Source organism: Dipodomys spectabilis, unplaced genomic scaffold (genome assembly GCF_019054845.1).
Source record: "Dipodomys spectabilis isolate Male_0828 unplaced genomic scaffold, ASM1905484v1 ptg000262l, whole genome shotgun sequence".
NCBI lineage: Eukaryota > Metazoa > Chordata > Mammalia > Rodentia > Heteromyidae > Dipodomys > Dipodomys spectabilis.
In genome coordinates this window covers 5,303,426-5,331,301 of record NW_024870939.1, presented here as the reverse complement: position 1 = coordinate 5,331,301, position 27,876 = coordinate 5,303,426, and the positions used below count along the sequence as shown (strand labels likewise).

Genomic DNA, 27,876 nt, shown 5'->3' with positions numbered 1-27,876 from the left:
CAATCCATTGAGTAATGGTAATTTAGAATAGATACTTTGTATCTTTTTTTTATATAAATTATTCTTTATTAATATGTATACTATGTATAAGGAAATAGTCTATCTTAGGGGTGAAATCACATCAATAACTTTAACATCAATTACAATGAATTTAGGTAAGTTACTAAATTATAATCCCAGAAATCTGAGCTTATAGTCATATGCTATTATTCATAGAAATTGTAACCTTAAATAAATTACTAAGTAAACATTCTCATGCCTTAGTGTTCTTTTTTTTTTCATGTTTTATATTCTTTTTTTTATTATTATTATTTTTAATTTTATTTTATTTTATTTGAGAACATACTGTACAGAGGGGTTACAATTACATGGGCAGGATAATGCATACATTTCTTACCAAGCATTGCAGCCTCCTCCTTTGTTTACCCTTCACCTCCCTTCCCAGCCTCCCCCCTCCCCCCCACCCAATCATACCCCCCCCCCACCAACATTGTAAAGCTGGTTTTGACATGACATTTTGTACTTCTCATTGTTGCAACAGGTCTACCTGAATTCTTAAACGACTTGTTTGTCCCCGTCTCCTCCACATGTTATAGTGACATCAAATATAGTGAAAGTGGGGGTTACACTGTGGGGGAGGGACATACAAAGCAACAAAGAAATAATCTTATAAATGGGTTAGAAACACATGCATGAAAGAAACAAAAACATTAAAATACATATTTGAGGGTTCGTTTTCCTAACATCACATTCTCTGACTTTTTCCGCTTGACTCATACCTATACTAGATATTGCAAATAAGGGAAACCATGGGACCTATGTTTCTTTGGGCCTGGCTTACTTCACTTAATATAATTTTTTCCAAGCCTTTCCATTTCCGAACAAATGGGGAAATGTCATTCTTTCTGATGGAGGCATAGAATTCCATTGTGTATATATACCACATCTTCTTGATCCACTCATCTACTGAGGGGCATCTGGGTTGGTTCCATATCTTAGCTATGGTAAATAATGCTGCAATAAACATAGTTGTGCTGGTAGCTTTAGTGTGGCCTTGTTTGTGATCATTTGGGTAAATGCCCAAAAGTGGGATTGCTGGGTCATTGGGGAGCTCTATGTGGAGTCTTTTGAGGAACCTCCATACTGCTTCCCAAAGTGGTTGAACAAGTTTACATTCCCACCAACAATGAGATACTTTGTATCTTTTAGATCAAATATTTCCTAGAATCCTATATTTGATCGTTTTATGCATATGCAATTGAATAATTGTTGGAACAGCACTAGTAAATTTCTCCTTTTATTGGAGATGCGGTTTCATTGAAAAGTCCCCTTCCTCTTTCCATAAAGAGATTATGTGGTACTCAGCAGTAGTAAGAGTTTTACTTTTCCAACTTTGTTGCCCACCACCAACCCTTCTAATGAGCACTGAGATCCAATTAATGCTTCCCATTAGATGATTAGAGAAAATAAGTGTATTCGACACTCTTCAAAAAAAGATAGTTTGCAACTTCGCAAAGTGTTTGCTCAGAAATGTGCACAGAAAACAAACTAGTATAATGTCTATGTTACAAAAATATCTAAAGGAAAATTAGGAGTGAAAGAATAATTAAATGGTATATCTAATTTATAGTTCAAAACTCCATTTCAACAAACACTAGGGGACTGAGCACTCCCACCCAAACAAAAATTGTTAACTGAAATCTGTTCATCTCACAGTGTTCATTATATGTAAAACATTTATGTGTCAGTTTTAGTATGACCTTACTCTTATCATTTTATTATATAAATCAAGGCTTTGGTAAAACAGATATGGTCTATAATAGAAAAAGGAATTTTTTGGAAGGCATAGGTAAATTACTTAGATACTTCATTCACACACATGTATTACAATTGGGGGAAAACCTGCTTTATATTTCTGGTTCCCCAGTGAAAGTTACCAATCAGAGTCACCATAAAGAGACTATAATGAGAAAGATGAAGAAAATTTATCAAAGACCAGAAGTCATGCATCCAATATTATTATTATCAACATAAACACTTCATTCTTATTATTCTTTATTTCCTTGGTGAATGTTACAAATAATAATGAATGTTTTTATGATATCCGGGAAGATGGTTTTATATTGCAAATGACCAATAGCCACAAAAGATGATTACATTTTTTTTTTACTTTTTAAAGCTTGATACTCATTTTTATGCTTTCATTCATTCATAAACTTGTATGTGTATATTGCTTATCCATATCTCTAAGTGGGCTGAAAACATTTTCAGATAGGATTAATCATTTATTCCTATCTTTCCCTAATACATAGGACATTGCCTGACACATTTGCTATTATTGCTTCTTACATATAAAACACACTGAGATTGCATTCATTACCTTTTTTAAAAAAAGCAGTGATGTAAATATGTTAACATAGCTACAATACATGGACTGTGAAACTCTCTTTAAAAAAAAGCAATTAGCAAATGATAAAGACAAATCTAATCTTAGCAGTCATTTGGTGATGACCTTGTTTGTTCTAATGTAGACTTGCCACTCATATTTTATTACTGCAGCTTACAGCTGTGGCATTGTGACATGTAGGACAATTTTGAGTTCAAAATTGTTTATCAACTTTACAAAGAAATGTGCCACCATGAATATGAAAACACGAATAAGTATAATGCACAAAAAGTGAGAACATGTTCAATTAAAAATAATTGGAACAATGAAATAGTACTCAAAGGTTCAACAAATTGCAGGGAATTTTCAGTTGATAAATACGCTTTTTTAAGGGTACAAAAGTCAGAGGAAATGATAAAGACCTCTTGGGGATTTTCATCTAGTTTGTCAAGTAAAGTGCCACAGCTGTTTTTCTAAATCCGGAGAAGATAATCATTGACTGGATTAAATGCCAGGATGCTGTTCTCAGGGACACCATAACCTACTTGGCCAAAACATGGTGGACTCTGTGGCACAGCAGGTAATGTCAGGAAGAGACTTAGTCCAGACTGTGTCTCAGATGAGCAGCCTCATTTACTGATTTTTGATTTGTACTTGGGTGCATCAGCCTTATGAAGAATACAGTTTTTAACTTTGCTGCACAATGCAGTATCTACAGATACTGTATTTAGGTTTCATACAAGTTCATCCTGTGGATTTGCTGTTCATTCCAGCACATTAAATAGTTAAGGTTGCTAACATGTTTCTTAAGCTGCTTGCTGAGTTTCTGTTCCTTTTAGCTAGAGAACAATGTATTTTTCAGGAGTTATGTAAAGGTCTCTGAGCTATCTAATCATCTGTCTCAAATGATAGAAGACAACTGCAGAAGAATTTCCATGGTGGTGCCCTTGTGTATATAGCTCATTAAACTATTCTTCATAATGAAGAACCTCTCAAAATATACACATTACCTTCTACTTTTCTTAGTTTCTTTGAAAACAATCCTTCATTATATCTATAATTCCCTCTTTCAACAACACAATGGCTGTGCTTTGGAATACAGTGGATGCATGTGTATATGTGTACCTTGAAAATACACGTTCACATGCACACATACACATACCATATATTGTAAAATAGGTTATATAGTATTTAATAGTATATCCATCTTTCTATTTTTCTGAAATAGGTACACTTAGGCAGTGTATTCATTCACATTATTATAACACATAGTTTTAAGAACATATTAAATAGTATATGAAGTGTTTCCCACAAGGATGTTGTAAGCCATGAAATATTGGTTGTTATTTCTTCTATTACAAGTTGTTGGCATTACTGGGATTTGAATGTGAGGATTTACATTTGTGAATTTGATTTGACCCATACCTCTAGCTCTAAGAAACGTTGGTTTAAAGGAAGAAAAACTATCAAGGATAGAGATCCTAGACATGAAATTGTTCCTAACATCCAAACTTTTCAAAAGTGAATTTTTCTGAAATAACAAAAAAAAGAAAAATACTTCTAACAAGAACATAGTCATATTTCTGAAAGTCTTTGACTTTATTCATATTATTGTAAGTTATTTGGAATCAAAACAATTGTAAGTATGAACATGCAATTGATAAAGATTTTGCTTTCTAAAGCATAGACTCTGAACCAAAAGCAAAATAAAGGAAATTAATATAAATTATGCATCAAATTACTTAAAAAATGTAAAGTCTGATGTGAGTTAATAACACTTTAACCAGGATTTAGTAAGGTAATGACTGTAGCCCTAAGGTACTAAACTAGCAAAAACTAGAGGATGATCAAGAAGCAAGGGCAAAATGATTTTTCTCACCCATTCCTGTCTAAAGGAAGTTTTTGTGGAGAAGCTGGTAGCTAACAGCTGGACTACAAAACAATTATGTCCATAGGTTATCAGTCAACCGTTTCCCATAATTACTTGTTTTTAGTTACAAGAACTACTTTTTTTGTTGTTGTGGGGCTTGAACTCTGGGCCTGGGTGCTGTCACTCACTTCTTCAGCTCAAGGTTAGCACTCTACCATTTGAGCCACAACACCATTTCCATTAATTGTTTTTATAAACTACATATAGTTGAATGTATGGTACAACCTCTTTTCAATGAATAATTTCATGACCATATAAAGTCTTCAAATAAATGCATCTTTTAAAATATTGCAGAACAAAGATACTTAAAATCAGAAGGCTAATGTTAGAACCAAAATGGCTGATTCTAGGTTGTAAGCAATCCTGTGTTGCAGAGACTGAAATAATTCGTAATAATGGCATGTTCTGGTCCTTGTCAGTAAATTCATCCTCCAGACTTGGTCCAAAAGACTGAAACAATGCACAAAACTTCTAGTCTACATACTTAAAAGGAAGGAGGTTGGCCAGGACTTTTACCATCTTTCTCTCCTAGGTTTGAATGCTATAGACTGTAACATACCCAATTACCCATAAAGGTAAGTAGGATACCCTCAGAAATGACTGAACAATGGGGGAAAAGAATATGAGTGCTTAACTGTCCTTGTTGAGATTCATTAGTCCAGGCAATCACTGAACTTGTGCTATTAAATATAGAAATATAGGCTCCAAACAAACAAAATGATACTTTTTTCCACCTTATTGGACCAGCATGAAAATTATGCAACATGTTTTAGAAGATAGAAAGATAGTCTTCTTGAAGCAGCCTTTGGTGTCCCATGAAGAGATACTTTATCAAGCCTACACATGCAGAGATAGTACATAAGTTTATGCTGAGGGAGTTATATGAGCTTATGCCAAAAGGTTTACTACAAGTGAGAATTGATTATAATCTGTGAGTCTCTTCACATGCATACAAAATGGCCTAGAGAGTCTCTTAATGTATGAAAAATCTTAAATGGTAAAAAAAATTGTTTCACCTCAAAAGCTAACTAATATTCAGATGTTCCTGAATAAGGTGAGATGAAAAGGAAAGCGACATGTGTTAGGAAATGGAGGAGAATGGGAAAGGAATAGACAGGACGTGATCTTCACTAGCCTAGGACTGTTTATTGCCAGCAAGGGGTACAGACTCTCCTGTAGAAATGGAGGTTGTGTAAGGGAGTAGATTTGGGTTCAGGTTTATGTGGGTCTTAAAGGAGACAGAAAATTAAAAAATAGGCTATGGTCTCTTGGGGGCTAAAGGTGGTATTCTTAGCCAGGTCTAGAATGGGATGCTCCTGGATGAGGGGGCTGTCAGCTAAGCCAAGGTTGGAATGACCTGGCTTCAGACAAGCATGTGAGCATACACCTGGTGTTTTACTTGACTGGGGGAATAAGGCAGGAGTTTATCCTTCATATTCAATTTTTAGATACATAAAAACAATTGATCCCATGGGAGAGGAACATACAAAGCAACAAAAAAAATCACATGGTACATTATAAATATGTTATAAACAATAGCAAGAAAGAAAAAAAGATATTTGTGTCCCTATCTTGGGGTTCATTTTGCTTAACATCATCTTATATGGTCATATGTACGTAGCTTTTGACCTTTTCTGCTTGTTCTACACATGTACTAGTTATTGCATACAGGGAAACCATGGTGTCAGTGCCCTGCATCTTGTATATACACTCTTCTAATTCAGGGAGCGGAAGGGAAAAAACAAAATGTTTAAATGAGGATACAGGTTTACCCATTGTAACAATGAGATATACAAAACACTATGTTGAAAACGAACTTTATAACTTCGGCGGGGATGGGAGGGGGTAGCTGTAGAGGTGGGAGGGAAGGGATGGTAAGGGGAAAACAAAGGAGGAAGCAACAATGCTCAATAGGAAATGTACTCATTACCTTGCTCATGGAACTGTAACCCCTCTGTACACCATTTTTCAATAAAAAATGTAGAAAAAATAGACAAAAAAAAGATTGAGCCCAGAGGAAAGAGGTAAAATCTTTCTACGTGTGTGTTAACAGAGACATAATATGACAAAAGAAAATAACAGAATTACAATTGATTTTAGAAATATCACTGAAACACAAGCCCAAATATAATGAAGGAACACTAAGTTTATTGCAGAACTCTGTTGTTCGGAGGATATTTTTCATTCATGGGGCAAAGTTTTGTTTACACAAAAAGTCACAGCTAGTAGATCTACTTTTATTCATGAATATTCCACTTTGTGAACAGGCTGCCTTTGAAATAGTTTTCTGATGCAAAGTCAACACCTTTTCCTTATTTTCCCCAGTGGGCTTTTATGATAATATCCCTGAGATTTTGTTTTAGTATCAAAATGTGTTTCTTTTCTTTCTTTCTTAAGTAATAGGCTTCATTTTGACCTTTCCATCCATGGATATAATATACTTTGATCATATATGCCCCCTCTATTACTGTTTCTCATTCCCTCTTCCTGCTTTCTGTTCGCCTTCTACAAGCTTGATGGTCCTCTATTGGGACTACATTCTATATGTGTGATATTTGTCTTTGTGGAACTCATTCTTCTATCTGGCTGAGTACATCTGTCTTCCACTTATGCATTATGTATACATAGGACATCTAGCCAACTCCATGCGGTGGCTGTTATGAAGGCATTTTCTCTTGGTACAATTTGCAAGGAAGCAACATTCTTGCCTTAATTACTCAAATTATATAAATGCTATCACTGAAAATATCACTGTGAAGAAAAAGGTAAAGGTAATATTTGCTGTTTTACTGCATAATTAAGAATTTTGCTTTGATATACATAAAACTGAGGGCCATTAGATTATATACCAAAGGTTTTAAGAAGGTAATTTAATAACATGCTAGCTAAATAAAAGTTTCCTACTACAGCATAATGCAAGGGGGAATAATGTGTGTTCATACCAAAGAGAACATGAAATACTTAACATTAATACTTAATTTAATTCACCCACCTTTCCATATGCCCTAGGAAACCAACTGATTTTCACAATTTCTCAGTTCTATCAAGTCATATAACACATGTCATTATCATTGGCAGATATAATTTGTGACCCCTCCAGACAGCAAGTGACCTTCTCAAGACCCTCATAACAAATGATTTCTAGAGATAGCTAAAAAGCCAGATCCATTGAACTTTACACTTTAAAACACTTTCATTTCTGTTCTCATTTAGTTTAATCTATAGCAACACCCAATGCTTCGTTTGCTTAGAGTTGGTATTATTTTATTATAGTACATATAGACTCTCATAGTTAATGCTTCTGGTTTTCTACTCCAGAGCCAATGTATTTTATTATCAATCATTATTATTACCAGATATTATTTAAAGTAGTCATAAACCCTAGTTTACAGGTGAATTTCCAAAGATTTTTTGGAAATACTGGTGGTCTTATGACACAATGACATAATTAAGACAAGTGCACTGTAAAAAATGGTCCAAGTAGGACTTTCAAGAATTGTGTTACTTTGCTGATAACCAAAGAAAACTCATGCTGCATATGCAGGAAGAATAAATCCTCTATTCTTCCTGCCTGGAATACAAACATAATACCTAGGGGTGTGGTAATCACCCTGGATCATAAAATCCATTTTGGATGCTTGGTTAAGAATGGACTACTGGACCTGCCTTCAGTGGCTCATGTTTATAATCCAGAGGCTGAGATTCAAGGATCTAGTTGGAAGCCATCAAGGTCAGGAAAGGATGTGAGACCCTTATCTACATTTAATCATCCAAAAACAAGACATAGAGGTAAGGGTGGCTCAATAACTACAACTCCAGCCTTGAATGAAAAAGCTGGAGGACAGAACTCAGGCCCTGAATTCAAGCCCCAGCATCAGCACCAAAACACATGTATACATATATAACATATATATATATATATATATATATATATATGTATATAAAATTGAGAGGCAAGAATGATGGAAGAAGTAATGTTGATCAAGTTTTGATAAATTGATAAGTTGAATTGAAACCCCTTTATACAACTAAATATGACATGCTGATAAACAGTAAAGTATTGGCAAGACAAGTGCTCTACAGCAAAGATGGCACTGAGAGAGAGTAGAGTGGGCAAAGCCCAATTCACCTTATGTTCAGTGCGTGACCAGACTATGGAAGCTTAGGTACATGATAGGGTGTGACCTTGACAGTGATTGGTTCCTCTTCTTCCCCTGCCATGCCACCCACTCTTTTTGGCTTTAAAAGGGGCTGCTCTCTGTTAATAAATGAGTTTTCTACCTGCTTGAAAAAAAAAAAAGAATAAAGTATTGGGTGTGATAACAAGAACAGAAACCAACCAAAACCTATTACAACAAACCAGATTTGCCATAATAAAAATAATTCTACAGATATACTTGCTATGCCTATCATTTTTACATTTTATAGACCTAATTTATTTATTTTTTCTCGAACTTGTCTTCATTTTTTTACTCCAAAATATTCAGTATAATTTGAGGGGTCTGATTTGTTAATTATTGCTTCTACTAAAATTCAAACTTATGTAAAGATCTACAAAATGAAGCTATTATATTTATATTTTTATTACTCATTATTGTTTATTATATACAATAAAATGTGTAACTAGAAGATTTTAGTGGCTTTATGATCAATAATTTTGGAAAGATATTGAATAATTTTACCCATTCTCTAAGAATTTTAAGAAATAACTGTTTTTCTAAAATATTCAAGTCTTCAATTTTTTCTATATCACCTAAGTAATTGGAATTGAAAGTTACTTTGAAAAGTAAATAAAATTTCAAAAACAAAAACTATCTGAATCTTTTTGTGAAAAATGACAAATGTTTGGATTTTTTTTTTTTTTTTTGGCAGTGGTAGAGCCTGAACTCTGGGCCTGGGTGCTGTCCCTCAGCTCTTCATCTCAAGGCTAGCACTCTACCATTGAGCCATAGCATCACTGCTGGCTTTTACTGCTTAAGTGGTGCTGAGGAATCGAACCCAAGGCCTCATGCATGCGAGGCAAACACTCTACCACTGAGCCCCTTCCCAGTACTGGGTTTTTTCTTGTAAAAACTTTCAGAGACCATTTTTTTTAAATGGCAGTTTAAGTCACATTTTACTAGTAAGCGTCTACTGAAATCTGGATAAATTTCTGTGCTTCTGTGTGCTTATTTTGATTCTTTGGTGTATGAGCTAGTTGGATATTGGTCGAGGCATGATAGAATCACATTACTGACTGAGCTGTAGAAAGAAAAATCCAAAGAGTGACAATCTCATCTTTTTTCATTCCCCTTCAATCTCAACGGCAGATGTCATATGGATAAAACAAAGTTAAAAAAAAGATCCACAGAGGGAATCAAAAGATAACACATACCCAACAAGGTGAGTTCACTACCTAATGATGCCATGCCACCATAACCTTCTATTGCTCTTAACAAAATAGAAGAAAGTCTGCCTAACACTTTACTATACAGTTGTTATTTCTCCTCTTCTGAAGGCATGTTTCTTCAGGACACATTAAAAAATAGATTTTTTTCTCTCAATTTGGCTTAGATTACTTTGTGCATAAGAGACTAAATAGTAAGTTTGAGAAGAAAAATAGTCTATAAAACCTTTTGAAATAGTCTAATGCAAAGTATTTTTCATATATTAAAAATTATGCTGTAGTAAAATATTTAATTCTGTTGTTATTCTAATACTGCAAACAATGGTTTAACTGATGCCTATTATGATAAAGAAGATAAAGAAGGCTACCTGTCAATTCCATATAATTACATAAAGGGCAAGGACCTTTGCAAGTCAATACCATATGTTTTTGGGAAGAAAAATGTCATTACATCAAAGTTTAGGTGTCATATTTCTACAAAGAATAAGACTAAGCATAGGACTTTGCACATGGTTCTGGAAAGTCAATAAATATTTTGAAGTTGAACAGAATATTTGAGGGACCTAATTACAAGCAAGTAAACAGATTTTAATAATAACAAGAGATAGCATGAAAATTTTCCCACAATGCATAATTGGCAAGTAAATATACAATTACATGAGCAATCATTTTTATCTTTAAAACAAGCATAATTGAACATAATTCATCAGATAGATTCCCTCATGCACAATTTGTTGATTCCAGAATTGCAATAACATCCTGAGTTTTATTTTTAAAAACTATGTCAGGTAACCCTTAACCATTACAAATGGAGCAGCTTGGCACAGAAACACACAAATTCTCAACGAATGTGGGGCTAGCAGTTTATATTCTAGGGAAGCTGATCAAGACAATGATTATAACACAGGATACAGGAAGACTAATAAATGTACTAAATCTGTTTGATTGTAGGATTTTGCAGTGTCAAGATAATAAGATTAGAACAGAGCATCAAAAAAAAGAATAGTGACCATAAATCAGAGATTCATAAAGCTAGAAGGCAATGGGAGTATGCTAGACCATCTATGAGCCAGATTTCAAATATGTCCTATAAGGGAATTTAGAGGAGGAGTTGACAGAAAGATGGGATAAATGGAAGATACTTTTAAAATGAACAAACTTAAAAGTATTTGTTCAACAAATGCCTGTAGAAGATCTATGTTGTCAACAAGATTATGCTATGTATACCATTCCATTAATAGACTATTCTAGTACTATATCGAATTCTGATGCTCCTGGCAGAATCGTTATCTGTTTCTTTAGTGAAAATGCATATATATATATATATATATATATATATATATATATGATTTCCATGTGAGAATTAAATCTATAATGGACACAAGATCAGGGCTAACCCAAGGCAAAACAATCAAAACAAAAACGGAAAAGAAAAAAATGGAGGGAAATTTAAGCAAGTTTATTTTTATAAACCTCAATTAGTTTTGTAGCTACTGGACGTGAATATATTCTTGAATAGCAAATAGGTATTAATGGTCTAAAATATTCTATAATAACATGGAATAGTAGTGTTCCTAAAGTGTTATATTATCTTTCTGTTGAAAGAGACTAGCAACAACAAAACAAATGTAAACAAAATAAACAACCAGATGAGACAGGAACTGTATATCTATCACTAGAGAATTTAGTAGTATAGATATTTGTTTGAGTTTGCTAGGTTGTCAACTTGACATTGATTTTTTTGCCAACTTCCCATTGCACCTTTTGCTCCTCCTGTGTCTTCCTCCAAAGTGACTGCAAACCCAAATCCAAGGAGATGTAAATGTTATTTTTGCTTAAAAATATACTTGGAAAATAATCTATTAATTTATTAATCACTTATGTATGGAAATGTTAAATTACAGAGCAGAGCTTAAATATTTTCTTTTTTAAACTGTAGTAAGACTTTATTCAAGACTTACAATAAGGGAGCAATATTGGGCTCCATTTCAAATATAGCAAAGGCAGTTGGAGATTTCTGGCAAATGAACCAATAAGGGATTGGGGTTAAAAAAAATTCTAGGAGTTGCCCACCAAGAGTTTGAGAATTCTTGTCAAATTCACTTAAAATTCTTGCCAAGAAGGATTTGCTGGGGATCAGTAGATGGTAAAATTCTAAACTTACATTCTGTCTTCTATATTTTGTTCCTTTAGTCTGTTTTAAATTCAATACTATGATGTGTTTAGTAGTACATTTGAAGTCAGGTACTTGTGATTCATGCAGATTTATCTTTTTTTCTCTCTCACTATTGCTTTGTTTCAACCTTAGTATGACTTTTACCATATGAATTCAGGCTAGTGATTGTCAGTCAGCATGCCTTAGCGCATACTCCTGGCCCCATTCCATATATATATATATATATATATATATATATATATATATACAGAGAGAGAGAGAGAGAGAGAGAGAGAGAGAATACTGTACAGAGGGGTTATGGTTACATGAGTAAGGTAATGAGTACATTTCCTATTGAGCATTGTTACCTCCTCCTTTGTTTTTCCCCTATCTTCCCGTCCCTCCCCACATCTCCAACTCCTCCTCCCCCCACCCCAGAATTGTAAAGTTCATTTTCAACATAGTGTCTTGTGCATCTCATTGTTACAATGGGTCAATCTGTATCCCTATTTAAGCATTTTGTTATATGCCTTCCCCTCCTCAAATTATAAAAACGTATATACAAGATGCAGGACCCTGGAATCAAATACAGTGAAAACAGGGTTTATACTGTGTGGGACGAACACACAAAAGAAATAAAAGAATCACATAGTGCATTATAGGTACATTAAAAACAACAGCAAGAAAAAAAAAACACTTGTGTCACTATCTTGGGGTTCATTTCGCGTAACATCATCATATATGGTTATATGTACATAGATTTTGACCTTTTCTGCTTGTCCTAGATATGTACTAGTTATGGCAAAGAGGAGAAGCCATGGGACCTTTGGGCCTGGCTTACTTAACTTTTAAAAATTTTTTTTTATTGTAAAGATATTCTACAGAGTGGTTACAGTTACATGAATAAGGTAATGAGTAAATTTCCTATGGAGCATTGTTACCCCCACCTTTGTTTTTCCCCTACCATCTCTTCCCTCCTCACCTCCCCAATTCCTCTCTCCTACCCCTGCGACCCCTTCTCCTGCCCGAAATTGTAAAGTTTGTTTTCAACATAGTGTCTTGTACATCTCATTGCTAAAATGGGTCAACCTGTATCCTTATTTAAGCATTTTGTTTTGTCCCTTCCCCACCCCAAATTAGAAAAATGTATATACAAGAAGCAGGGCATGAGAATCAAATTCAGTGAAAACAGAGATTATACTGTGGGGGAGAAACATACCAAAGAAACAAAAAAAGTATGCAGTACATTATAAATATGTTAAAAATAAAAAACCATAGCAAGAAAGATAAAAGCACTTGTGTCCCTATCATAGGGTTCATTTAACATCAGGTTATATGGTCATATGTACATAGCTTTTGACCTTTTCTGCTTGTTCTAGACATATACTAGTTATTGCAAATGAGGGAAACACTGGGACCTATGTTTCTTTGGACCTGGCTTACTTCAAAAGGTGCTGCTTTCCTAATTTCATCCGCACTCTTCTCATTATTGGCATACAGGAAAGTCATTGATTTCTGAGGGTTTATTTTATACCCTGCTACTTTGCCAAAGGTTCCTATCAGCTCAGTAAATTGGGAGTTCAGTCCATGGGGTTCTTTAAATACAAGGTCGTGTCATCTGCAAAGAGGGAGAGTTTTCCTTCATCTTTCCCTATTTGGATCCCCTTTATGTTTGCATTTTGTCTTATTGCTGTAGCTAGGCATTTAATACTAAGTTGAAGAGGAGTAGAGAGAACAGACATCCTTGTCTTGTTCCTGAATTTAGAGGAAATGGCTTTAGTTTTTCACCATTAAGTATAATGCTGGCTGTAGGTTTGTCATACACAGCCTTTATTATATTGAGGAATGTTCCATGAATTCCTAGTTTTTCCAGAACCTTCATCATAAAGAGGTGGTGATCTTGTCAAATACTTTTTCTGCATCTATTGAGATAACCATGTGGTTCTTATCCTTACTCTTGATGATGTGATGAATTACATTAATTGATTTATGTATATATTGAACCAGCTTTGCATCCCTGAAATGAATCATGTTTGATTGTGGTGTATGATTTTTTGATGAGTTGTTGAAGTTGATTGGCTAAAATTTTGTTGAGAAGTTTTGCATTGACGTTCCTCAAAGAAACGGGTCTGTAAGTTCTCTTTCTTTGATGTGTCCTGCCTGCTTTTGGGATGAGTGTTATTCTGGCTTCATAGAAAGAGTTTGGTGGTGAACTTCTCTTTCAACTTCATTCAGGAGTTGGAGGAATATTGGTACGAGTTCTTCTTTGAAGGCCTTGTAAAATTCAGCTGGAAATCCATCGGATCCTGGGCTTTTTTTGGGTGGGAAGTCTCTTATTGCTGTTTCTATTTTGATGTTTGATATGTGTCTGTTATATTGTTTTAAATCATCTTTGTTTAGGTTGGGCATGTCAATATTTGCTAGAAATTCATCCATATTTTTCTGATTGTCAAACTTATTAGCATAAACTTATTATATTCTGAATCTTGATTGTTTCTGTAGTGATGTTTCCATTCTTATCTCTGAGTTTGTTTATTTGGGTGTGTTCGCTTTTTTCTGATAAGATTTGCTAAGGGTCTGTCAATTTTATTAATTTTTTTTCAAAGAACCAACTCTTTTTTTTGTTGATTCTTTCAATACTTTTTTGGAACTCTAATTCATTTAATTTTGATTTAATTTTAATTGTTTGTTTCTGTCCACTGGATTGGGGTTTAAATTTGTTAGTCTTTTTCAAGGAACTTTAGGTTCCTCATTAAATTATTGGTTTCAGGTCTCTCTAATTTGTTAATGTAGGAAGTTAGAGCTATAAACTTGCTTCTGAATACACCTTTGCTGTGTCCCAGAGGAGCTGATAGTTTGTTCATTTTTGTTAAATATCATGAACATTTGAATTTACTTTCTAATTTCTTCCATTGTGTTGTTCGGCCTCCATGTGTTACAGGATTTCCTTTGATGGTTTTGGTGTTGAATTCTAATTTTATTCCCTAGTGATCTGAGAGATTGCAGGGCATAATTTCAATGTTTCTGAATTTGGACAAATTTATTTTGTGACCTAGAATGTAGTCTAATTTCGAGAATGTTCCAGTGCTGCTGAGTAGAAGGTGTAATCTGATGATACTGAGTGAAATATTCAGTAAACATCTGTTAAGTCTAGTTGATCTATGCAGATGTTAAGATCCGAGGTTTCTCTGTTGAGTTTTTTCCAGGTTGATCTATCCAGTGGAGATAGTGGTGTGTTATAGTCCACAACAATTAATGTCTTTGGATCTCTGTGTGATTTGAGGAAAAGTAGAATTTCTTGAATAAATTTGGGTGCTCCGTTGTTTGGTGAATAGATATTTAGAATCATAATATCCTCCTGAAGGATACAGTGACCTTCTTTATCTCTTCTCATTGATATAATTTTGAAGTCTATTTTATCTGATATTTGGATTGCAACTCCAGCCTACTTATGGGAGCCGTTTGCTTGGTAGATTTTATTCTAGCGTTTCACTTTCAGAATATGTTTATTTTTGGGGGCAAGGTGTGTCTCTTGAAGACAGCAGATAAAAAGATCTTGTTTTTTGATCCAACTAATCTATGTCGCTTAATTGGAGAGTAAGTCCATTAATATTGAGAGTTAAGACTGAGAGGTCTTTGTCTGTCCCTGCCACTTATCCATTTTTGGGAGGTTGGAGGGAGCTGTGCCTTGGCTGTTCTTGTTGTAATTATAGTTCTCTGTTTGTGGACCATTTCATTGCCAATATTCTGTTCTTGTTGGTTTTTTATGTGTAGAATGTCTTTGAGGATATTTTTGTAGAGGTTGTTTGGTAGCAATATATTGTTTCAGTTTTTCCTTGCTGTGGAAGGTTTTTATTTGTCCTTCTGCTATGAATGAGAACTTAGTTGGGTAGATTATTCTTGGTTGGTAATTATTTGTCTTCAGGTCATGGCATACCTCTTTCCAGACCATCCTTGGTGTTATGGTCTCTGCTGAGAAGGATGATATAATTCTGATAGGCTTACATTTATATGTGATTGTTATCTTCTCCCTGGAAGCTTTAAGAATTATGTCCTTTAGTGGCTGTTGATCCTGTATGGACTATAATGTGGCGGTGGGATGACCTGTTTTTGTCTGGTCTATTTGGGGTTCTAAAAGCTTCTTATATATGGATGGGCCTGTCCTTTTGTATATTTGGGAAGTTCTCTGCTAGGATTCTGCTGAATATATTTCCTAATCCACTGGCTTCCCTCTCCAGGCCCTCCTGTACACCTATTAGGCTTCCTGAATGTATCCTTTATTTCCGCAGTGATCTGTCATGCTTCTTGGTTTTATTATGCATATCTGTGTGCTCTTTCTCTATGGAGTCTAAACTGTCTTATGTCTCAGAGATTCTTTCTTCTGCCTTTTCCATTCTGCTTTCAAGGCTTTTTACTTTGCTGTTTATCTCCCTTCCTTCTTGCTGGTCTTTCTTAGTGGTGGCCAACTCTTTATTGAAGGTTTCTTTTAAATCTTGAAAAGAGTGCCTTACCTCCTGGAGTTTTTTTTAAATAAGTTTTTGTCGTGAAAATACTGTACAGAGGGGTTACTATTACATGAACAAGGTAATGAGTACATTTCTTATCAAACATTGTTGCCTCCCCCTTTGTTTTTCCCCTACCATTCCTTCCTTCCCACCTCCTCAACTACACTCTCCCCACCCCCATCCCCCTGGAGTTGGTTTTCAGACTTCTCTTTCCACTCCTTTATCTGGGTCTCTATCTTTTCCTTAGACTCTTTCTCCTTCTGTTGGACTTCCATTATCCTTTTATTTGTGGAGGCCATTAAGTTGTCTAGTAGCTTCTGTTTGGCCTCCTCATGTTCTTGTATAGCCCTATGCAGGATGTCCAATTTTTCATTCAGCAGATTTACCAGCTATGCTTTTAAAATATCTTAAGCATTTTCCTCTAGGTCATTCTGGGACATGTTGGGTCTTCGTCCGTCTTTGGACAGACGGGGTCCGAGGAGAGGTAAGTGCGAAGTGAAGTGCGGCCGCTGGCCCGCTGGCCCATTCCCCAGCCTCCCTTAGCCCAGGAGACAATCAGACCCACGGGGAGTCAGTCAAGCAGGAACTCGTTTATTAACAGGGAGAATACCCTTTTTAAAGCAAAAGACTGCGTGGGAGGAGAGGAAATGGGATCAACCAATCACTGAAAGGCCATACCTTATCATGCACCCAAGCTTCCATGAGATGTTTACACACTGAACCTAAACAAATCTAGCTCTGCCCACTCAACTTCCTCTCAGGGCCATCTTTGCTACCTGTGTTCCCCACAGATTTCCCCCACAGGGACAGACCTGTATCTTGTTTATGTGGAGGGGTTAGTTGATTTTCCATGTTACTTGTGTTTCTGCAGTTAGTTCTACCCATTTGGAGACAAGAACCACACTGGTACAACAGTAGGATAGCTTTTTAGGGATAGAGCCAACCTAGTGTCATGTAGATGCATAGATCATAGAATTATGGGTAACTGTTTCCCTATTTAGCTCTCTTTTTCTTTGCTTGGAGAGGGATGTTTTGGTTCCAGGGTAGAGATTATGTATAGTTGTAACCTATGAGACGATCTGGGCTTGGCTGATAAGTATTCTGCACCTTAGCATTAACAAGATGGACCCCTTGTACTCAGTCAAAATGGAACCAACCAGATATAAGCCATTAGAGATTAATGGACTGGGGAAACTGGAGAAGAGAAGGGTTAGGATTGGAGAGATATAAACTTAAGTTCAGAAGAAAATTGGGTATAATGATAGTAGAGGGGTAAGAACAGCTTAGAGGAGAGGTATATGTAGTAGGAAGAGAACAGAGACCTGTTTCAGACTGTAAGAGGTAGAAAAGAATTTGAAGAAAGGTTATGTAAGGAATAGATTAGAGATCTAGATGAAGATAAGAAGATATATATATATGTGTTATATATGTGTATATATATATATATATATATATATATATATATATATTTGGGAGAATTGCTGAGATTAGAAATAGTTTTATTCAAAGATATTAGAATGTTGCTTAATCTAAGATAACTCCTGTAATTATTGTTTACACACATAGAATGAGGCCTTACTTTGTGTATAGAACTAGACAGGGTAGCTGTGACAGAGTAGTAGTATAATATGGAGAGAAATGAAAAGGGGAGAGTGAGAGGAAACAAAAAACTAAAGTGGAAGAAAAAACTAAATAATAATGAAAATAGAAGACTTAAGTGAAATAGCAAATCCTAAGAAACAATGCACAAAAATAACACTCAGAAACAAAAACAAACAACAAATGACCAGACATAAAAACTTTAAAAAAAAATCTAAAGAGTGTTTTTTTGGGTTGTTTGAAGGAGCTTGGATCTCCACATTGTCCTGTAAGCCAATTCCTGATAAAACCTTGTATGCCTTGCAATAGTCCATTTTCCTTGTGGCGTGCTTGGGTTCAGACAGCCTTTTGACAAGGGAAGGTGACTGCTACATAGAATCCCACTCTCAGGCCTGATGGCATGGCGTTTGGGGGTTTCAGGTTTGTAGACTGCTATCACAGGCCTGGAGTTGTGTTCCCAGGCTTTCCCAGGTAGCCACAGGAGCATTAAGTCTATGTTCACCTCTGATGTGATCCCTCCCTTTTGGAAGGGGCCTTGGGGCTGGGATCGCACAGAGTTGCAACCTCCAGGGAGTGGACCCAATTGGGTTACTCACAAGGCCTGTAGCTGGTGGTGTGCTGGATCACAGAGCCTGTGTTGTGGAGGCCAGGAAGGTGTTGGCTGATTCTCAGTAGGAGGGTCTGGGTGTTGGCAGGACAAGGTGGGGGGTGGAGTTTTCAGCAGCTGAAGGATCTTGCTCTGCTGCATGTGGAGTCCAGGCAATGGGAGGACCAGATGGAGCTTGGTTTGGTGTATTACAGTGGGTGGTGGTGGCCATGCTGGGCTACAGCAGCAGTAGTGGCAGGCACCAGGCAGCCTTGGGGGCGGCTGTCAGTGACTACAGACTATGTCAGCGGTGGTGTTTGTAGCAGAAGCAGCAGCATGATGTCTCAGTGGCTGTGGGAGCCCAGGGTCGGAGCCTGGGATCGGAGCCTGAGGTTGGTGCCCGTTGGCAGCAGGGAAGGAATAGGTCTCAGCAAAGTGCCCAGTAGGCAGGGCAGTCGGCCCTTGGAGCAAGGGATTGGCTGCGGCTGTGGTTTCCTGGTGGCCATATGTGGAGGTGATCCTCAGGGGTCCCACCAGTGCTGGAGACATGGGACGAACTTGAGGGCTTACCCAATGTGGCTGGGTTCTGGCGATTATAATGGCAGTGGTTGCTGGATTAGCTCCTTCTCCAAAGCCGCCCAGGGGTGCGGGCTGGAGTGGGAGACATTCACTGACTCAGAGGTCTTCACCAGATTCCCTCCTAACTTTCCGCAGGTCTGATGTTGAGCTTTCAGTTTTTGGGTACATCTCTGCTTAAAGTCTACAGAAACTCCCAGCATGGCACAGAAAGCCACCTGGTGCGGCTGCTCCACAGGAATCCTGTTCTCGGGTTCTCATTTTGCTTTCCCTTTTTGCCTGCTAGGATAGTCCTCTTGTAATAGGAGAAGTCTTTTGATATTTACAGATTGATTGGAGTGGGTTTCTTAAGATAAAGTGTGGCTGTGACGCTAGATCTTTGGTTAGAGACACATAGTGGGACTATCTGAGAGCATTGCCATCTTCCTGGAATCCCCCAAATATTTTCTTTTATAGTTAGCTGTAGCTTCCTATGTTGGAGAGTATATACTATAGTGGCCTACCAGAAATTTGCATTTGAAAACTGCTTCATGTCTTTCAGAGTGGTAGTGTATTATCATTCAAAATAATAAAAACTTAGGATAAGCAAAGAGGGCCAGGGTCACAAGTCAGTGGCTGTAGAAAAGAAACTTGTTTGTCTCTACAGACTCATCTTTGCACAGCAGGAACGAAGTTCACTTGTGTCAAAGATAGAATAGAGACAATCTTTCTTCATGAAAGTATTTTCTTTTTTTTTTTTTTTTTCTGTTTTTTTTTTTTTTTTTTTTTTTTAATTTAATTTAATTTTATTTGTGAACATACTGTACAGAGGAGTTACAGTTACATGGGCAGGATAATGTGTACATTTCTTACCAAGCATTGCAGCCTCCTCCTTTGTTTATCCTTCACATCCCTTCCCAGCCTCCCCCCTCCCCCCCTAATCCCAATCCTTCTCCTTCCTCCCTCCCCCCAGCCCCCCCCCCCCCACCAACATTGTAAAGTTCGTTTTGGACATGACAACTTGTACTTCTCATTGTTGCAACAGGTCCACCTGTATCCTTAAACAACTGGTTTTTCCCCATCTCCTCCACAAGTTATATTGACATCAAATATAGTGAAAGCAAGGGTTATACTGTGGGGGAGGGACATACACAACAAAGAGATAATCTTATAAATGTGTTAGAAACACATGCATGAAAGAAAAAAACATTAAAATACACATCTAAGGGTTCATTTTCCTGACATCACATTATCTGACCTTTTCCGCTTGACTCATACATATACTAGATATTACAAATAAGGGAAACCATGGGACCTACGTTTCTTTGGGCCTGGCTTACTTCACTTAATATAATTTTTTCCAAGTTTTTCCATTTCCTAACAAATGGGGCAATGTCATTCTTTCTGATGGAGGCATAGAATTCCATTGTGTATATATACCACATTTTCTTGATCCATTCATCTACTGAGGGGCATCTGGGTTGGTTCCATATCTTAGCTATGGTAAATAATGCTGCAATAAACATAGTTGTGCTGGTAGCTTTAGTGTGGTCTTGTTTGTAAACATTAGGGTAAATGCCCAAAAGTGGGATTGCTGGGTCATAGGGGAGCTCTATGTGGAGTCTTTTGAGGAACCTCCATACTGCTTTCCAAAGTGGTTGAACAAGTTTACATTCCCACCAACAATGAATTAAGGTTCCTTTCTGTCCACATCCCCTCCAGCATCTGTTGTTGTTAGAGTTCTTGATTTTTGCCGTTCTCACTGGAGTGAGGTGATATCTCAATGTTGTTTTGATTTGCATTTCTTTTATGGCTAGGGATGTTGAACATTTCTTCATGTGTCTATTGGCCATCCTTCTTTCTTCTTCAGAGAAGTTTCTCTTTAAGTCTTTCGCCCACTTATTTATTGGGCAGTTGTTTCTTTGAGGATTTGTTGTTGGGGGGTTTAATTTTTTGAGTTCCAAGTATATTTTAGATATGAGACCCTTGTCCGTTGTATGGCTAGTAAAGATCTTCTCCCAATCCGTGGGCTTTCTATTGATCTTGCTAGCTATGTCATTTGCCCTGCAGAAGCTCTGCAACTTTATGCAATCCCATTTGTCCAACCTTTCTTTGATTTGTTGTGTTTCCGGGTCTCTATTCAGAAAATTTCGGCCTGAACCAAGGAGACCTAGGGTTTCTCCTATTCCATCCTGTAATGTTTTCAGAGTGTCTGCTTTGAGTTCAAGGTCTTTGATCCATTTGGAGTTGATTCTGGTGCAGGGTGATATATAAGGATCTAGCTTAAGTTTTCTACATGTAGTTAACCAATTTTGCCAGCACCATTTACTGAAGAGGTTGTCTTTCTTCCATTCTATTGTTTTAGCTCCCTTATCGAAGATTAGATGGCTATAGGTCTGTGGGTTCATTTCTGGGTTTTCAATTCTATTCCATTGGTCCTGAGGTCTGTTCTTATGCCAATACCAAGCTGTTTTGATTACTATGGCTTTATAGTAGAGTTTGAAGTTTGGTATTGATATTCCTCCAGCAGTGTTCTTTCCATTCAGGAGCGTTTTTGCTATTCGGGGTCTTTTATTGTTCCATATGAATTTTTGGATTGCCTCTTCTATTTCCTTGAAGAATGAGGGTGGAATTTTGATAGGTATTGCGTTGAATTTGTAGATAGCCTTGGGAAGTATTGCCATTTTCACGATGTTAATCTTTCCAATCCAGGAGCATGGGAGGTTTTGCCATTTTTTAAGTTCTGTGTTGATTTCCTTTTTCAAGATTTTAAAGTTTTCATCATAGAGGTCCTTCACTTCTTTAGTTAAGTTAATTCCTAGGTATTTTATTTTTTGTGGGGCTATTACAAATGGAGTTACTTTCCTAATTTCAGCCACACTTTTCTCATTGTTGGCATACAGAAAAGCCATTGATTTTTGGGGGTTAATTTTATAACCTGCTACTTTGCCGAAGTTTTGAATCAGCTTGAGTAATTTGGGAGTGGAGTCTATGGGATTCTTTAAATACAAGATCATGTCATCTGCAAAGAGGGAGAGTTTTATTTCTTCTTTCCCTATTTGGATCCCCTTTATGTCTGCATCTTGTCTTATTGCTGTAGCTAGGCATTCTAATACTAGATTGAAGAGAAGTGGAGAGAGTGGGCATCCTTGTCTTGTTCCTGAGTTAAGAGGAAATGGCTTTAGTTTTTCACCATTGAGTATAATGCTGGCTGTAGGTTTGTCATATACAGCCTTTATCATATTGAGGAATGTTCCATGGATTCCTAATTTTTCCAAAACCTTCATCATAAAGGGGTGTTGGATCTTGTCGAATGCTTTTTCTGCATCTATTGAGATAACCATGTGGTTCTTATTCTTGCTCCTGTTGATGTGATGAATAATATTAATTGATTTGCGTATATTGAACCAGCTTTGCATCCCTGAAATGAATCCTGTTTGATCGTGGTGTATGATTTTTTGGATGAATTGTTGAAGTCGATTGGCCAAAATTTTGTTGAGAAGTTTTGCATCAATGTTCATCAAAGAAATGGGTCTATAGTTCTCTTTCTTTGATGAGTCCCTGCCTGGTTTTGGGATGAGGGTTATGATGGCTTCATAGAATGTGTTCGGTAGTGAGCTTTCTCTTTCAATTTCATTGAAGAGTTGGAGGAGTATTGGTGTGAGCTCTGCTTTGAGGGCCTTGTAAAATTCCGCTGTAAAACCATCTGGTCCTGGACTTTTCTTAGCTGGGAGGTCTCTTATTGCTGTTTCTATTTCAATGCTTGATATGGGCCTGTTAAGCTGGTTTAACTCATCTTGGTTTAGTTTTGGCATGTCAATATTTGCTAGGAAAAGGTCCATTTCTGTCAAGTTCTCAAACTTATTAGCATAAAGTTTTGAGAAGTATTCCCTTATAATGTTCTGAATCTTGGTTGTTTCCGTGGTGATGTTTCCATTTTCATCTCTGAGTTTATTAATTTGGGTGTGTTCTCTTCTTTTTCTGATAAGATTTGCTAAGGGTCTGTCAATTTTGTTAAGTTTTTCGAAGAACCAACTCTTTGTTTTGTTGATTCTTTCTATAGTTTTTTTGGATTCTAATTCATTTAATTCTGATTTAATTTTGATTATTTCTTTCCGTCTACTGGATTGGGGTTTATCTTGCTGCTCTTTTTCAAGGAGGTTTAGATGTGTCATTAAATTGCTAGTTTCAGATTTCTCCAATTTGTTGATATGGGAGCTCAGAGCTATAAACTTGCCTCTGAGTACTGCCTTTGCTGTGTCCCAGAGGAGCTGGTAATTTGTGTGCTCATTTTTGTTGAATAGCATGAACATTTGAATTTCCTTTCTAATCTCTTCCATGACCCACTCTTGATTCAGCAGTGTGTTGTTCAGCCTCCATGTGATACCGGACTTTCTTTGGTGGCTTTTGGTGTTGAGTTCTAATTTTATTCCCTTGTGGTCAGAGAGAATGCAAGGTATAACTTCAATGTTTCTGAATTTAGACAAGTTTGCTTTGTGGCCTAAAATGTGGTCTATTTTAGAAAACGTTCCATGTGCTGCTGAGAAAAACGTGTATTCTGATGCTGCTGGGTGAAATGTTCGGTAGATGTCTGTTAAGTCTAGTTGATCTATGCAGCTGTTTAGATCTGCGGTTTCTCTGTTGAGTTTTTGCCGAGTTGATCTATCTAGTGGGGAGAGTGGTGTGTTAAAATCCCCAACAATTAATGTCTTTGGATCTATATGGGATTTGAGGGAAAGTAGTGTTTCTTTGATAAATTTGGGTGCTCCATTGTTTGGCGAATAGATATTTAGAATTGTAATATCCTCCTGAAGGAGAGATCCTTTAATTAGTATGTAGCGACCTTCTTTATCTCTTCTCACGAATTTTAATTTGAAGTCTATTTTATCTGATATTAAGATTGCAACTCCCGCCTGTTTATGGGGGCCGTTTGCTTGGTAGATTTTGTTCCAGCCTTTAACATTGAAAATGTGTTTGTTTTTACGGGCAAGATGTGACTCCTGCAGGCAGCAGATAGAAGGGTCTTGTTTTTTAATCCAACTAGACAGTCTATGTCGCTTAATTGGAGAGTTCAGTCCGTTAACATTAAGAGATAGGACTGAGAGGTATTTGGGAGTTCCTGCCATGTTATCCACCTTCTTGGGGGCTGCGAAAACTAGGTTCTTCCTATGGTTCTTGGATTCTCAGTTTGGGTGCAGTTTCTTGGCCTTTGTTGCGGTCTTGTTGGTTTTCTATGTGTAGGACATCTTTAAGAATCTTTTGTAGGGCTGGTTTGGTGGAGATGTATTGTTTCAATTTTTCTTTGCTATGGAAGGTTTTTATTTGGCCTTCAGTTATGAAGGAGAGTTTAGCTGGGTACAGTATTCTTGGTTGATAGTTGTTTGTTTTTAGGGCATGGCATACATCATTCCAGGCTCTTCTTGCTTTGATTGTCTCTGCTGAGAAATCTGAGGTGATTCTAATTGGTTTCCCTTTATAGGTGATTAACCTTTTCTCCTTGACAGCTTTAAGGATCTTTTCCTTGGTCTGAGTTGATCCTGTGTGGATTATAATGTGACGGTGGGATGTCCTATTCTGGTCTGGTCTATTTGGGGTTCTAAAAGCTTCTTGTATCTGAATAGGCCTATCTTTTTGTATGTTTGGGAAGTTCTCTGCTAGGATCCTGTTGAACAAATTTCCTAGACCATTAACTTCTGTTTCTAGGTGCTCCTCTACACCCATTATCCTTAGATTAGGCCTTCTGATGGTGTCTTCTAGGTGTTGAATAGATCTATCATACTTCTTGGACTTGTCTTGGATGGTTGTATGTTCTTTCTCTATAATATCTAGGCTGTCTTCAATCCCTGAGATTCGATCTTCTGCATGGTCTAACCTGCTGTCAAGACTCTCTACTTTGTTTTTTATCTCTTTTCCTTCTAATTGGTCAGCTTTGATGGCTTCAAGTTCTTTGTTGAAGCTCTGTTTTAGGTCTTGTATGAATTTCTTTACTTCCTTAATTTGGTGTTCAGTGTTTGTTCTCAAATCACTTAGTTGATTGGTTATGATTTCTTTGGACTCCCATTCCTTCTGTTGGGTTCCATTCAGCATTCCCTTTGTGGTCTCCCTGACTTCCTTCAGCTCTTTGTTAATGGATTCCATGAATGCCTTTACTGATCTTTGTGTGTTCTCTACCTGGTCTCTCAATTCCTGAATTACTCTTTGATTAGCTTCCTCCCGTTTGTGGGATTCCTGCAGTTCTCTTTCCTCCCGTTCCTGGGATTCCTGCAGTTCTCTTTGAGTGTTCTCAGCCTGCTCACGCCATTCCTCCCTTTCTCTTTGAGTATTCTCAAGTTGTTCACGCAAATCCTGTATCATTTTTTGAGTAGCTTCCTCACGCTTATGATATTCCTGCATAAACTTTTGGGATGCCTCCTCTCTCTCCCTATCACGCTCATACAGAGTCCTTTGTAAGTTGTCAAACTTCTCATTTATCATATTTGCCACCAGTGTTTGTAGAGCTATTTGGGAACTCTCCTCTGGATTGTTCATTATCTGATCTGACCCCTGATTATCAAGATTGGGAATTGAGATACCTGGATTTGCCATTTTTCTTGTGTTTTTTCGGCTTACTCTGCCCATTTGAGATGAAAATAGCACCAGTTTTGTGCTAGAACACTATCTTAAGGCAACCATCAACCAACGTTTGCATTTATACAGTCAATAGTCTACAGATACAATCTAGTTCAACAGATACATCTATTCAACATCAAACAACTATATGTTAATGGGCTTCGAACCGCAGAGAAGAATTTGGGAAACCAGAAATTTTTAGGGTTAGGGAGAGATGTGGGTAAAAATTAGGAATAGATTGGTGTGGGGAGGCACAGGGAGAGTTAACTATGTCCTAATCTCAATGCAGGAAATAGGTTGGGTAGGATGCAAGTAGAGAGGGAGAGAAAAAGAAGAAAGGTAAAGGGAAATGAAAAGAGACCAGAAAAAAAATTAGAAACGTAAAAATTAATATAGTTATGGAGATTGAAAGACCATCTATTTAGAGAGGAATGTGAATATAATGAGAAAACAGGAGGGAGATAGAGGAGATGTGAAAAACTTAAAAAATGCTTAAAATATTATATAGGTATAAAGAGGTAGTACTGCTATTAAGGAATTTAAGTCTCAGAGGTTTTGGATTGAGTAATAAATTTGTGGATTAAGTGTGTACACAATGGGGGATAGGGTCTACTAGTTAACTATGGGTTTATCAGGATGTGCAGGACAAGAGTTAAGGCACATACAGAAGAACAAAAGAAAGGAAAAGGTGAAAAGGATAAGAAAGGGAGAAAAAAAAAGATCAGAAGTTCAGTAGAGCTAGACAAAAAACAAAAAGATAATTAAGAAAGAAAGAAATAAAAAGAGAGAAGACAAGAAAAGAAAGGAAAACGTACATTCACGTATTCCTAAAATAAAAATTATAAGAGGAAAAAAAAGTTACTGGAAAACAATTATTTTTTCAAAAAAGGCAAAAATTAAAGATTAATAAAAGTTTTAGAAAAGGAAAAAAAAATTTTATATATATAAGGTACCAAAAAAGAAAAAAGAAAAGAAGAAAAAAAAAGTTCTTTGATTTTTTTTTTTTTTTTTGATTTTTTTTTTTGGGAGGGGTGGGAAGAATCCTGTATCTCCCTTTTGTCTGTTACCAGCCTCTTGTTGGAGTCTCTGGTCAGCTTGAGGTCCTGTGGCTTGATTGGTTTCTTAAGTCAGTTTGTTCGAACAGGCAGAAAAATGCTCTGCTTTACCCAAGATTTTGAGATCCCCCTCCCAGGTTAGTTTAATGGGAGGGTGATCTGCTTTGAGAATCACAAAAGAGGGGTGATGAGGCTAGGTTCTGGTAGAGTTGAGGCCTTTCAACAAACAGTAGCTTTTCCCTGGGGCTATTTTGTGAAAAATTCACAGAGCCCACCCTGGAGCCATTCTCAGGGTTTCTGTTTTTCAATTGATTGTGGAGGCTGCTAGAGGGAGGGGCAGCCTCTGGCTCTGGTTACCCAGTGAGGAAAGCCACTCCAATGGCTGGTGCCTGAGCTGGGTGACTTTTCCCTGGATGGAGCTGAGTCTGGCAGGTCACTTCGCCGTTAAGTTCTTGTGACCTGTTAAATGACTCGTTTTATTCCAAGGCCTGAGTTGGAGCTAGCAGCTCCTCTGAGCTTTGTCGGTATCCAAGATGGAGATCACAGGTGCTGGGGGGGGGAGGGGTGGCCTTCCCTCCTCTGCTCCCTGAGAAGGAGTGAGGAAGTGGGGCTACTCACGCCGAGTCTTGGATCCTGGGTCGTCTCTGGTCTGCAAAGTGCAGGATGAAGTTGTCCGCTCCTTGTCGGTTCTTGCTGGTGTTGAGTAGAATCCTCTCGCCCTCTGCGTCTGGCTCCTTCGTCCCGGACTCTCTGTGTGAGCGCTCAGGTATGGCCGCGGCTGCGGTAGCCGCTGCGACCCTGCCGCCGCCGCCGCGGCTGCTGGCAGGCGGTCAGATGTGTCTCCTTGTCTTGGCTTCCCCTCTCTTGTCTAACTCTCTGTCCTGTGATGGCACACTTGGTGTGATTCTCTGGCTTAGGACTGTTCACTGGAGCTCTAAAACTGCTTTCTATGCGAGAGCTTGTTCAGATTCCAGCTTCTCCTCCGCCATCTTCCCGGAACTCCCATGAAAGTATTTTCAAAGATGCCTTTTCTTCTGTTTTAAATAGAAAAGAGATTTACTTTATGACAAAATTGTCAAATCAGAGCAGAAAGACAATCCTGATGTAGAA

General features: G+C 37.2%; 1 pseudogene; it reads right to left on the bottom strand.

Annotated features, from left to right (window-relative positions):
* Nucleotides 1-18,709, bottom strand: part of LOC122125158 — a 123,668-nt pseudogene extending 104,959 nt beyond the window's left edge.
* Between the last annotated feature and the right edge of the window lie 9,167 nt (nt 18,710-27,876).